Source organism: Chiloscyllium plagiosum, chromosome 40 (assembly GCF_004010195.1).
Source record: "Chiloscyllium plagiosum isolate BGI_BamShark_2017 chromosome 40, ASM401019v2, whole genome shotgun sequence".
NCBI lineage: Eukaryota > Metazoa > Chordata > Chondrichthyes > Orectolobiformes > Hemiscylliidae > Chiloscyllium > Chiloscyllium plagiosum.
In genome coordinates this window covers 4037516-4051660 of record NC_057749.1, presented here as the reverse complement: position 1 = coordinate 4051660, position 14145 = coordinate 4037516, and positions in this window count along the sequence as shown.

Sequence of the window (14145 nt, the reverse complement as noted above, 5' to 3'; positions counted from 1 at the left end):
TATCGTCAAAATGTTCTTTGCACAAACAACATTTATGGTCTGAATCTTCCCAGCCCTGCAACAACGAGGCAGCTGGGTAAATATGCTGTGATCAGCAGAACTGAATGTCTCCACATTGAGGAAAACTAACGTCTGATTCTACAACTGGGTTTTGAACAACAAGATGAGAATCCCACTAGTGAGTGACGAGAGATGGCTATCTGTACGCACTTGCAAGTTGTTAGTGCCTCGTTTTGTCTCATTGATCCTTATTCTCCCACCCGCTACAGAGAAGCTAGGCATAGCCATTTCCCAACATGAGAGTCAGAGCAGGTACCTGGCATCCACCACTTACTCCTTTGGACCTTCATCTCGGACAGTAGTCGCCAACAACTCAGGGCAGACTCCTTGGACATAGACTGTCTACAAACCTACCAACTCACCCCCTCTCATCCAAAGAGGTTAGCATTGGACATTTCCCAGCATCACCCATAATCGTGGCACATCTTTGACCTACTTTCAGTGCAGTTCTCCACTTCAATGTTGTGCTGTGGGGCACACAGCATCTTTCATTGTAATATAGCTACCAGGCCACCCTGCATGCAAGGACAGGAGGATTTGAATATAAAAGCAGTGATATACTTCTGAGGCTCCATAAGGCTCTGGTCAGACCACATTTGGAATATTGTGAGCAGTTTTGAGCCCCATATCTCAGGAAGGATGTACTGACCCTGGAGCATGTTGAGAGGAGGTTCCAGGAATGAAAAGCTTAACATATGAGGAAAGTTTGAGGACTCTGGGATTATACTTGATGAAGTTTAGAAGGATGAGGGGGAATCTAATTGAAACAATCAGAATACTGAATGGTCTCAATAGAGTAGATGTTGGGAAGATGTTTCCATTGGTAGGAGAGACTAGGACCCAAGGGCACAGCCTTAGAGTAAAGGAAATATCTTTTAGAACAGAGATAAGGGGAAACTACTTCAGCCAGAGACAGAGGTGAGCCTATGGAATTCATTGCCACAGAAGGCTTTGGAGGCTAAGTCATTGGGTATATTTAAGTTAAAAATCACACAACACCAGGTTACAGTCCAACAGGTTTAATTGGAAGCACACTAGCTTTCGGAGCGACGTTCCTTCATCAGGTAATCACCTGATGAAGGAGCGTCGCTCTGAAAGCTAGTGTGCTTCCAATTAAACCTGTTGGACTATAACCTGGTGTTGTGTGATTTTTAACTTTGTACACCCCAGTCCAACACCGGCATCTCCGAATCATGAGTATATTTAAGACTGAGATAGATAGATACTTGATTGTCAAGCGGATCAAGGGTTACGGGGAGAAAGCAGGAGAATGGGGTTGAGAAACTAATCATCCATGATTGAATGGCGGAGCAGACTCGATGGGCCGAATGGCCTAATTTTTGCTCCTGTGGTCTTCTGGTCATCTCCTGGATTGAAATAAGGTATGTTCAGGGCTCCGTTTCTGCTCACTTAATTTGCACCTATGTGGATGCTCACAACATCTCTGCCTTGCCTTGTCATTTTGCACTTCGCTCCGCATCCAGAATCTAAAGGCTCAGATTACTCCTGCCTTGTTTTGTCTTTTAGCACAGACATAAGGTCAGGCAGTATGTCATGGCTGTCAGCGGGGATCAGACAATGGAATGGATCTGGTGCTTTGTGGTACCATGCTACATGTGCTTCAACCAAAAGGCCATGTCTGAAGTCGAAGAGGAGAAGCCCACAGTCCAATCAAGGGAGACACCGTTCAGTCAGGGGGTCCTGGCCCAGCATGTCAAGGGCTTGGACATGCTCAGGGGCTTGGACATGCTGAGTCAGCTGCTGAGTGAGCTCTGGGTCATGGTGTCCATGTTGATACAATCTGTAGAGTGGACCGCACAGTCAAAAGAACAGACAAGAACAAAGAAAATTTACAGCTCAGGAACAGGCCCTTCAGCCCTCCAAGCCTGAGCCAATCCAAAATCACTGTCTAAACCTGTCGCCCAATTCCTAAGCATCTGTATCCTTCTGCTCCCTACCTACTCATGCATCTGTCCAGATGGTTCTTAAATGACTATACCGTGCCTGCCTCTACTACCTCTGCTGGCAACGCAATCCAGGCACTACCACCCTCTGTGTAAAGTACTTGCCACGTGTATCCCCCTTAAACTTTCCACCTCTCACCTTGAAAGCGTGACCTCTCGTTAATGAATCCTTCACCCTGGGAAAAAGTTTATCTGTATCTACCATGCCTATACCTTTCATGATTTTATAGACCTCAATCAGGTCCTCCCTCAATCTCCTTTTTTCTAATGAAAACAATCTAAACCTACTCAACCTCTCTTTATAGCTAGAACCTGCCATACAAGGCAACATCCTCGTAAACCTTCTCTGCACCCCCTCCAAAGCGTCCACATCCTTTCGGTAATGTGGTGACCAGAACTGTACACAGTATTCTAAACGCGGCCAAACCAATGTCGTGTACAATTTTAACATGACCTGCCAGCTCTTATACTCAATACCCGTCCAATGAAGGCAAATATACTATATGCCTTCTTGACCACTCTATCCATCTGTGCAGCCACCTTCATGATACAATGGACCTGAACTCCCAGACCTCTCTGATCATCAACTTTTCCCAAGGCTCTTCTGTTTACTATATAATTCGCTCTAGAATTAGACCTCCCAAAGTGCATCACCTCACATTTGCCTGGATTGAACTCCATCTGCCACCTCTCCACCCAGTTCTCCAGTCTATCTATATTCTCCTGTATTCTTTGACAATCCCCTATGCTTTCTGCTACTCCACCAATCTTCGTGTCTTCTGCAAACTTGCTGATCATATCAACAGTGCCCTCTTCCTGTAGACCTACAACTTGCAAGGGTTCAGAAAAGAGTTATAAGGATGTTGCCAGGGTTGGAGGATTGGAGCTAAAGAGAGAGGCTGGGGCTGTTTTCCCTGGACTGTTGGAGGCTGAGGGGTGACCTCATAGAGGTTTATAAAATCATGAGGGGCATGGAAATCTGTCATTCTTACCTGGTCTTTTCCCTGGGGCAGGGAGTCCAGAGCTAGAGGTTCAGGGTGAGAGGGGAAACATATGAACGGGATCTAAGGGGCAAGTTTCTCACGCAAAGGGTGGTGCGTGTACGGAATGAACTGCCAGAGGAAGTGGTGGAGGCTGGTACAATTACAGTATTTAAAAGACATCTGGATGGTTATATGAATAAGAAGGATTTAGAGGAATATGGAGCAAGTGCTGGCAAATGGGACTAGATTAGGTTAGGATATCTGGTCGGGATGGATGAGTTGGACTGAAGGGCCTGTTTCTGTACTGTATATCTCTATGACTCTATAACACCACTGCGACCAGTAATACAGGCAGGGTTCCAGAAGACCATAAGTGATTGGAGTGGAAGTAAGGCCATTCAGCCCATTGAGTCCACTCCACCATTCAATCATGGTTGATGGGCATTTCAATGCCACTTACCCGCACTCTCCCTGTAGCCCTTAATTCCTTGCGGAATCAAGAATTTATCAATCCCTGCTTTGAAGACATTTAACATCCCCGCCTCCACTGTGGTCTGGGGCAGTGAATTCCACAGGCCCACCACTCTCTGGCTGAAGAAATGTCTCCCCATTTCCTTTTCAAATTGACCCCCTCTAATTCCAAGGCTGTGCCCATGGGTCTTAGTCTCTCTGCCTGTCTCTCCACCCTTTCTAAGCCATGCATTATCTTGTAAGTTTCTATTAGATCTCCCCTCGACCTTCTAAACTCTAATGAATAGAGCCGTTCATCATGCGTTGGCCTACCATTCCAGGGATCATCCCATGTGAATCTCTGCTGGACATGCTTCAGTGCCAGTATGTCCTTCCTGAGGTGAGGGGTCCAAAATTGGACACCGTATTATTAATGGGGCCTAACTAGAGCTTTATAAAGTCTCAGTAGCACATCGCTGCTTTGCATTCCAATTCTCTTCAGATAAATAACAACATTACATTTGCTTTCTTAACCACGGACTCAACCTTTTGAGAATCCTGGACAGCACTCCCAGAGCCCTTTGTACTTTGGCTTTAGGAATTTTCTCTCCATTTAGAAAATAGTCCGTCCCTGTATTCTTTTTTCCGAAATGCAAGACCTCGCATTTGCTCACATTTAATTTCATCAGCCATTTCTTGGACCACTCTCCTAAACTGTCTAAATCTTTCTGCAGCCTCCCCACCTCCTCAGAACTACCTGCCTGTCCACCTAACTTTGTATCATCAGCAAACTTCACCAGACTGCCCCCAGTCCCTTCATCCAGATCACTAACATATAAAGTGAACAGCTGCGGCCCCAACACTGAACCCTGCTGGACACCACTTGTCGCCGGCTGCCATTCCAAAAAAGAACCATTTATCCCAACTCTCTGCCTTCTGTCAGACGGCCAATCCTCAATTCATGCCAGTAGCTCACCTCAAACACCATGGGCCCTCACCTTACTCGGCAGCCTCCAGTGAGGCACCTTATCAAAGGCCTTTTGGAAGTCCAGGTAGATAACATCCACTGGGTTTCCTTGGTCCAACCAGGCTCTGGGCATTCATCAGTCAGTGTTGTCCATCCAAATCTGTCAGTGGGATGGACCATAGTCAGTCCAAGGGGAATGGGGTGAGCTCAATAAAAGTCAAAGGCCAACACTGGGGGTCAATGCAGTGGCAGGGAGGTTCGGGAAGTCCATTATGGGAATTAGAGGCAGCATGCTGGGGTGCAGATGGGACAATAACTGAGAAGGAGGGAAACTCAACATGTAAGGAGGGAAGGAGATGATACCTGAGATAATTCATTGTTATACCATTATATACTTCATAATCTAATGTTTACTCTCAGAATAAATCTTAATTTACTCAGCACTGGATATCGCACAGGTACCATCAAACGCTAATTTTTCTCTTTCTGTTTTTATTGTTTCCCTTTCCGACAAAAGGTTCCAACTTAGGAGTGGCTGATTTACAGATATAATCCTATACAGGGTGCAATCTGAAAGATCTGATATACAAATGTTTCCTGTCCATACAAACAGCAATTTTATATCGTTCTACATTGTGTTCTGACTTCTGTACAAATCGAATTGCATATGGACTCAAAAGTGCAAACCATTTGCAACCCGTGGACTGCCTGTACTCTATGTATGAAAGCAAAAGCAGATTGCATGAATCTAAACTACATGTCGAAACTGCTTACAAATTTACCTTTAATTATAGACCACGCTTTTCACAGGAGTAAGTGAGGACTGCAGATGCTGGAGATCAGAGCTGAAAAATGTGTTGCTGGAAAAGCGCAGCAGGTCAGGCAGCATCAAAGGAGCAGGAGAATCGACGTTTCGGGCATAAGCCTGAAGAAGGGCTTATGCCCGAAATGTTGATTCTCCTGCTCCTTTGATGCTGCCTGACCTGCTGCGCTTTTCCAGCAACACATTTTTCAGCTCACACTTTTCACTGGGCAGGTTATTTTCGTCACTGTAACATTCAAAGCACTAGGGAAAAATGCATAGAACTATGAAAGAACAGTACAGAATGATTAGAAGCAGATCATTTATAGTAATTGAGGGCTCTACATTGACAGGCCACAGATACAAGATGAATGTAAATGAGTTAAGACTAAGAGGAATTTCTTCACGTCAATGAACTGGGAGGATGTAGAATTCATTTTTTCAGTTAATGGGTTGAAGCTGAGATTGTCCACATTCAAATGTAGGCTAGAGAAGCTGGTAGTATTTTCCTTGGAGTGGAGATGGTTGCTAGGGAAGTTTATAGGAGTGCACCAGCAGTGGGATAGAGGAGCAGATAGACAAAGGATTGCCTAACCCAATGCAAATATTATGGGTTATTTCACATCAATACTGTAAATACTTACTACTTTTTAACCTTTAATTTTCCTTCATGTTTGCAATAACCTGATGCCAGTGGAATAAAGAATCCCTGCTTCATGATCTTTGGGCTGTCCATGTGTTGAAGTCTCATGTTATAGAAGGATCCAAAATTGAGAGAGCCAGTAAGGACAGATCGAAAGGTATTGTTGCTGTTGGCTGAAGACCAAGAGCCATATTTTAGACACTGAAAGTGATTAACGAAAGAACCAAAGATAATATGAGAAACATATCAATCCAGAACATACTGTCTAAAGCAATGGTAGGATTGGGAGGTGTTCTGGTGTACAATGGGAGATTGGTGGATGCAGATTCAATATAAGAAAGGATATTGACCAGAAAATCTTTGACCAGAAGAAAAATTGTTAGGCTATAAGGGAGTGGGACCAGTTCAATTGATTTGGCAAAGAGCTAGGGCAAATGGCCTTCTTCTGTGGGTATTTTATGTCTTCTTGCTTGAGTAAAAGATAATATGCATTGGTGCTTTTATTTCTTTGACTACCCTTTTCCCAAGAAAGATACAAATAACACCTGGACCCTGAAAGAAACCAGATTCTCAGAGACCCATGTAACCTAAAGCAAACGTTGTCATTAGGTTCCCTACAGTGTGGAAACAGGCCCTTCGGCCCAACAAGTCCACACCGACCCTCTGAAGAGTATCCCACCCAGTCCCATTTCCGTCTGACTAATGCACCTAATACTACGGGAAATTTAGCATAGCCAATTCACCTGATCTGCACACCTTTGGACTGTGGGAGGAAAACAGAGCACCCAGAGGAAACCCATGCAGATACAGGGGGAGTGTGCAAACTCCACACAGACAGTCGCCCAAGGCTGGAATAGAATCCGGGTCCCTGGTGTTGTGAGGTAGCAGTACTAACCACTGAGCCACCGTGCCACCCCGGTTATGTATGTTAAATTATTTTTATAAACGTTATTTCTGTTAACTGTCAAACGCATCTTATTTAAAGTTGAGGCTGGGTTTATACCCGAGTGCTGGGGTGGGGTGGAGGAGAATAGAGTTTAGAAGAATGATAGGTGATGCTTGAGGCGGTTGACGGTGTAAATGCTGAGAGGATGTTTCCCCTCATGGGAAAGTCAGGCTAAAATGAGTAATTTCTTGTGAGTCTTTGGAAGTCCTTGCCACAGAGAGCTGTGGAGGAAGAGTCCTTGTGTATGTTTAAGGCTGAGATAGATTCTTGATCAACAGGGGAATTAAGGTTTATGGAGAAAGGGCAAAACGGGGATGAGAAATGTTGGATCACCAATAATCCAACTGAATGGCAGAACAGGCTCGAGGGGCTGGAAGGTCTACTTCTTATGGTTACTGGATTATGAATCAAAAGGCCCAGTCTAGAAATCTGAGGACATGGGGTTGATTGGCAGCCAGTGGGATTTAAACTAAGTTCCTAAAATCTAGAATATAACATCAGTTTCAATAATAGCGGCCAGGAGGTTACCACTGATCTTTGTACAAACACATCTAGTTTACTGGCATCCTTTAGGGTGGCACAGTGGCTAGCACTGCTGTCTCACAGCACCATGGTCCCAGATTCAATTCCAGCCTCAGGCAACTGTCTGCGTGGAATTGGCACACTCTCCGTGGGTGGGTCTGCATGGGTTTCCTCTGGGTGCTCTGGTTTCCGCCCACAGGTCAGATGAATTGGCCATGCTAAATTGTCCGTAGTGTTAGGTGCATTAGTCAGAGGGGAAATGGGTCTGGGTGGGTTACTCTTCGGAGGGTTGGTATGAACTGGTTGGGCCAAAGGGCCTGTTTCCATACTGTAGGGAATCTAATCTAATTTTTTTTTTAAGGAATAAGGAAGGCAATCTGTCATTCCTACCAGTTCTGGCCTATCCACAACTCCAGAGTCACAGAAATATAGTTGACTCTTTATTGGCCTCTGAAAAGGTCCTAGCAATCCATTCCATTCAAAAGTAAGTTTGCAAAAGGGCAAACACAAACACAAACCTTGATAGCATTTCATGAATGAATAAAGGAAAAAGAAATTTGGCTCCTTTAAAGGGAAAGGGTTTCTAGTCAAAAATGTGATGGAAGAAGTGTCTTTGAGTTACTGTCTGGTAACTCCTAATTGAAGATAGACCCCATGGACTTCTCTGAGGACCATCATCTTCCCCTGTTGATTCACTATTTTTGACATTATATAAGGCCTTGGGGTCATTCAGCCCATTAACTGTATACTGTCCACTGATGCTAACCGACCTACTGAGTTACTTTTGCAATCTTTGCATTTTATCCCGAGACTCTCACATTTTAATACTTATTACATTAGTTTAGGCAGTTTTTCACTTCTTAGAATCCTTACAGTGTAGAAGCAGGCTATTCAGCCCATCCAGACCACACTGACCCTGCGAAGGGCATCCCACCCAGACCCAGAGAGTGGCGAGCCTATGGAATTCTCTGAAAGTAGAGTCGCAGGTAGATAGGATAGTGAAGAAGGCATTTGCTATGCTTTCCTTTATTGGTCAGAATATTGAGTACAGGAGTTGGGAGGTCAAGTTGCAGCTATACAGGATATTGGTTAGGCCACTGTTGGAATATTGCGTATAATTCTGGTCTCCCTCCTATCGGAAGGATGTTGTGAAACTTGAAAAGTTTCAGAAAAGATTTACAAGGATGTTGCCAGTTTGGAGGATTTGAGCTCTAGGGAGAGGTTGAATAGGCTGGGGCTGTTTTCCCTGGAGCATCGGAGGCTGAGGGGTGACCTTATAGAAGTTTACAAAATCCTGAAGGGCATGGATAGGATAAATAAACAAGGACCTTTCTCTGAGGTGAGTGAGTCCAGAGTAAGAGGGTGTAGGTTTAGGGTGAGAGGGGAAAGATATTAAAAGGATCTAAGTGGCAATCTTTTCACATAGAGGGGTGTGTGTGTGTGTGGAATGAGCTGCCAGAGGAAGTGGTGGAGGCTAGTGCAATTACAACATTTAATAGGCAACCGGATGGGTATATGAATAGGAAGGGTTTGGAGGAATATGGGCCGGGTGCTAACAGGTGGGACTAGATTGGGTTGGGGTATCTGGTCGGCATGGACGAGTTGGACCAAAGGGTCTGTTTCCATTTTGTACATCTTTATGGCTCTATGGACGGTAGTTTTTCCAGTAACCTCCTGAATTATGCCGCCACTCGTTCTGTTGAGAGCCCACTGTCAACGTGCCCCCACAGGGCTCATTGGTATAATTGCAACAACAACTTGCATTTCTGACATGCCTTTTAATTTGTTGAAACAAGCCGCGACACATTGCAGGAACAATATCAAACAAAATTAAGAGTCAAGCTACATAAAGAGACATTATATCCAGCTGGTCAAAGAGGCATGGGGGAGGTAGTCACAGAGAGGTTTAAATAGAGCATTGGAGAACTTACAGTCTTGGAAGGTGACGGCACAGCCATTAGTGGCGGAACAAGGTTAATCAGACGGTGCTAGAAGCCAAATTCAGAGATGTGCAGAGATCCTGTAGTATTGCAGACCACTGAACTGGAAAGGACGATCTTGATGGATGAAATAAGATGGATCCAAAAGCCTTCCTCATTCACAATTATCGTCTCAAACATGTATCCTTACAAAAGCAGTAAGTATCAAACTTAGAGGCTTTTTTTAGCGACGTAACTGACTATTCGATTAAATAATATGTCAAACCAAGAAAAATGCATTAGTTTCTCAGGAGCTCATTTCTTGAATGTTTAAGTTTATAAATATTGCAGTCCTTTTAGTTTTTTTTAAAAGGCATTGCGAGTTGGAGCTGAGTGGCTGATCATTGTGTTGATGCTGATTACAAGTACACAGCAGGACAGCGACAGAAGATAGATACTCCAATCTGCTCTGATTAGGATCAACTTGCAGACTGGCTTTATTTGTCTCTGAGCAGTTATTGCAGCCTTCTTTCTATCACTATCATTTCAAATATTGGAGTAAAATTCTCTCACCTCCAATCCTCAGGCAGACTGTCTGTGTTTACAAGGGAAACTCACATATCACGTTAAGTGCTCCAGGGGAAGTTACCATGTGATCCAATGTCCTACAGCCATGAGGACATACTGTGAGACATGCCCCAGGTTAGACAATGAGGCAATGGACATCGGAGTGACATTCCGTAAGTTCCTGATATTCGAGACTTTAAACTCAATGAGAAGAATATCACAGAATCAAACACAATAAAGGTAAAGTTACCACAGTCTTAACAGACCATTTGACTGCTTTCATTACACAGACATGACTGGTGGTGGAGGGTCACCATACCTTAGGTAAGGGGAGAGGTTGGGAAGGAGAATCCTTCATGGTAAGCTCAACCAGTGCAGCAATTGAACCCACGTTGTTGATGTCACAAACCAGTCAACAAAGCTAAACCAACTCCCCGAACTCTATAACCTTTAAAGACAATCCTCCAAATTGAGCCCTTGCCAATTTGAAACTCTTCAGTTGAAATAGCCTCACAAACATTTTGGACGTTACATTTCCAGGGTTTCGTTAGTGTGATACTGATCCTGATGGTCTGTTTGAAAGGCAACAGCTCCAGCTGTGAAGCCCCTTGAGTTATTGTAAGGTTCCAACAGCTATGTAGGTGACTGTGATGGCCAACAGGTTCTGCTGCAAATAAGACAAGCAATGACAGACAGCTGAGTTTTGGATCAATTGGACAAGGGCCAGGGTTTTCTCTCCTTGTATTTGTTTCCCTGTTTCTGATGAGCATTCTGGTTTTGAAGGAGGCTATGCCATTTTTCCCTTAGTCACACCTGGAGCAGCGATGCTGGAGGAGCCATTCCTAGGATGTCAAAGCTCCAAGGACGAGTCTTCAGAGTGGCTCTGTCACATTTTCTTTGACCGTTAGGACAGAGCCTCACAATCCGAGACAATTCCGCCCAAATTCTGCGGGGAACTCACAAGGCTCGGACTCGGAGAAGCCTCCCTGCTCAGTAGGTGGAGAAAGACCTTTATGGATCTGGGTTTTGGTGCGAATCTGATATCTCTTCCAACCCTTCACAAAGGGGTTCAGAGCATGATCTAGAGAGGATTTACCAGAGCAGGTCTGCTCCTTAAAAAGGCTACATTAGATGGATTTACCTTCCTCCACCTACTTCTCACTTCAGAGTCAAAACACTGGGAGTTCAAGTCCCAATCAAGAGGGAGTTTATCACGCAATCTAAGTTGATATTCCAATGAATTCTAAGGGAATGTTGTGCCATCAGATTTAACAATGTTAGACTGAGGTTCTCTCAGGTGGATTTTAGAGTATCAAAGTATTTCATGAAAGAACAGGAATGATTCCCCTGGTGTCCCAATATTTATTTCTCTCAACCACATTTATCACAACACCATAAATCTAAATTCCCTCAAAAGAAAGTATAGCATAGATGGAAGCTATCGGTGATTCAAGACTTTCCTCTAAGGAAACTTCTCCATGCCATTTTGAAGTGCACAGAAGATATTTTCTTAAGACAGTTCAAATAGCAGAGCATAAGTATGACAATAGACAATAGACAATAGGTGAAGGAGTAGGCCATTCTGCCCTTCGAGCCTGCACCACCATTCAATATGATCATGGCTGATCATCCTTATTCAGTATCCTGGATGGGTTAGTAAATTTGCAGATGACAGGAAGGTTGGTAGATTTGTGGATAATGCCGAATGATGTTGCAGGTTACAGAGGGACACAGATAAGCTGCAGAGCTGGGCTGAGAGGTGGCAAATGGAGTTTAATGTGGAAAAGTGTGAGGTGATTCACTTTAGAAGGAGCTACAGGATTGCAGATTACTGAGTTAATGGGAGGTTCTTGGTAGTGTCGATGAGCAGAGAGATCTCGATGTCTATGTGCACAGATCCCTGGAAGTTGCCACCCAGGGTTGTTTAGAAGGCAAACAGTGTGTTGGCTTTAATTAGTAGAAGGATTGAGTTTCAGAGCCACGAGGTCATGCTGCAGCTGTACAAAACTCTGGTGCGACTGCACTTGGAGAATTGTGTACAGTTCTGGTCACCGCATCATAGGAAGGATGTGGAAGCTTTGGAAGGGTCCAGAGGAGATTTAGACAATAGACAATAGACAATAGGTGCAGGAGTAGGCCATTCTGCCCTTTGAGCCAGCACCACCATTCATTATGGTCATGGCTGATCATCCTCAATCAATATCCTGTTCCAGCCTTATCCCCATAACCCTTGATTCCACTATCCTTGAGAGCTCTATCTAACTCTTTCTTAAATGAATCCAGAGACTGGGCCTCCACTGCCCTCTGGGGCAGAGCATTCCACACAGCCACTACTCTCTGGGTGAAGAAGTTTCTCCTCATCTCTGTCCTAAATGGTCTACCCCGTATTTTTAAGCTGTGTTCTCTGGTTCGGCACTCACCCATCAGCGGAAACGTGTTTCCTGCCTCCAGAGTGTCCAATCCTTTAATAGTCTTATGTCTCAATCAGATCCCCTCTCAATCTTCGGAACTCAAGGGTATACAAGCCCAGTCGCTTCAGTCTTTCAGTGTAAGGTAATCCCGCCATTCCAGGAATTGACCTCGTGAACCTATGCTGCACTCCCTCAATAGCCAGAATGTCTTTTCTCAAATTTGGAGACCAGAACTGCACGCAGTACTCCAGGTGTGGTCTCACCAGGGCCCTGTTCAGCTGCAGAAGAACCTCTTTGCTTCTGTACTCAATCCCTCTTGTTATGAAGGCCAGCATGCTATTAGCCTTCTTCACTACCTGCTGTACCTGCATGCTTACCTTCATTGACTGGTGTACAAGAACACCCAGATCTCTCTGTACTGCCCCTTTACCAAAATTGACTCCATTTAGGTAGTAATCTGCCTTCCTGTTCTTGCCACCAAAGTGGATAACAATACATTTATCCACATTAAACTGCATCTGTCATGCATCTGTCCACTCACATAACCTGTCCAGGTCACCCTGTAATCTCCTAACATCCTCCTCACATTTCACCCTGTCACCCAGCTTAGTATCATCAGCAAATTTGCTAATGTTACGATTAATACCATCTTCTATATCATTAATATATATTGTAAAAAGCTGCGGTCCCAGTACTGATCCCTGCAGTACCCCGCTGGTCACTGCCTGCCATTCCGAAAGGGAGCCGTTTATCACTACTCTTTGTTTCCTATCAGCCAACCAACTTTCAATCCAAGTCAGTATTTTGCCCCCAATACCATGTGCCCTAATGTTTGCTGACTAACCTCCTATGTGGGACTTTATCAAAGGCTTTCTGAAAGTCCAGGTACACTACATCTACTGGATCTCCCTCATCCATCTTCACAGTTACATCCTCAAAGAATTCCAGAAGATTAGTCAAGCATGATTTCCTCTTCATAAATCCTTGCTGACTCTGACCTATCCTGTTACAGCTATCCAGATGTGTCGTAATTTCATCCTTTATAATAGACTCCAGCATCTTTCCCACCACTGAGGTCAGACTAACTGGTCTGTAATTTCCCGCTTTCTCTCTCACTCCTTTCTTAAAAAGTGGGACAATATTAGCCACCCTCCAATCCACAGGAACTGATCCCGAATCTATCAAACTCTGGAAAATAATCACAAACGCATCCACGATTTCTCGAGCCACCTCCTTCAGTACCCTGGGATGCAGATCATCAGGCCCCGGGGACTTATCAACCTTCAGACCTAACAGTCTCTCCAACACCAATTCCGGGCAAATATAAATTCTCTTCAGTTCAGGTCCTTCAGCCACTGTTACCTCAGGGAGATTGCTTGTGTCTTCCCCAGTGAACACAGATCTGAAGTACCAATTCAACTCTTCTGCCATTTCTTTGTTTCCCGTAATATATTTGGAGAAAGTGAGGACTGCAAATGCTGGAGTTCAGAGCTGAAAAATATGTTGCTGGAAAAGCGCAGCAGGTGACCTGCTGTGCTTTCCCCGTAATATATTCCCCTGTTTTTCTCTTCAAGGGCCCAATTTTAGTCTTAACCATTTTTTTGCCTTTCATATACCTAAAAAAGCTTTTACTATCCTTCTTTATATTTTTGGCCAGTTTACCTTCGTACCTCATTTTTCCTCTGCGTATTTCCTTCTTAGTAATCCTCTGTTATTCTTTAAAAGCTTCCCAGTCCTCCATTTTCCCACTTATCTTTGCTATGTTATACTTTTTCTCTTTTAACTTTATATGTTTCTTAACTTCCCTCGTCAGCCACGGCCACCCATGCCTCCTCCTAGGATCTTTCTTCCTTTTTGGAATGAACTGATCCTGCAACTTCTGCATTATACACAGAAATATCTGCCATTGTT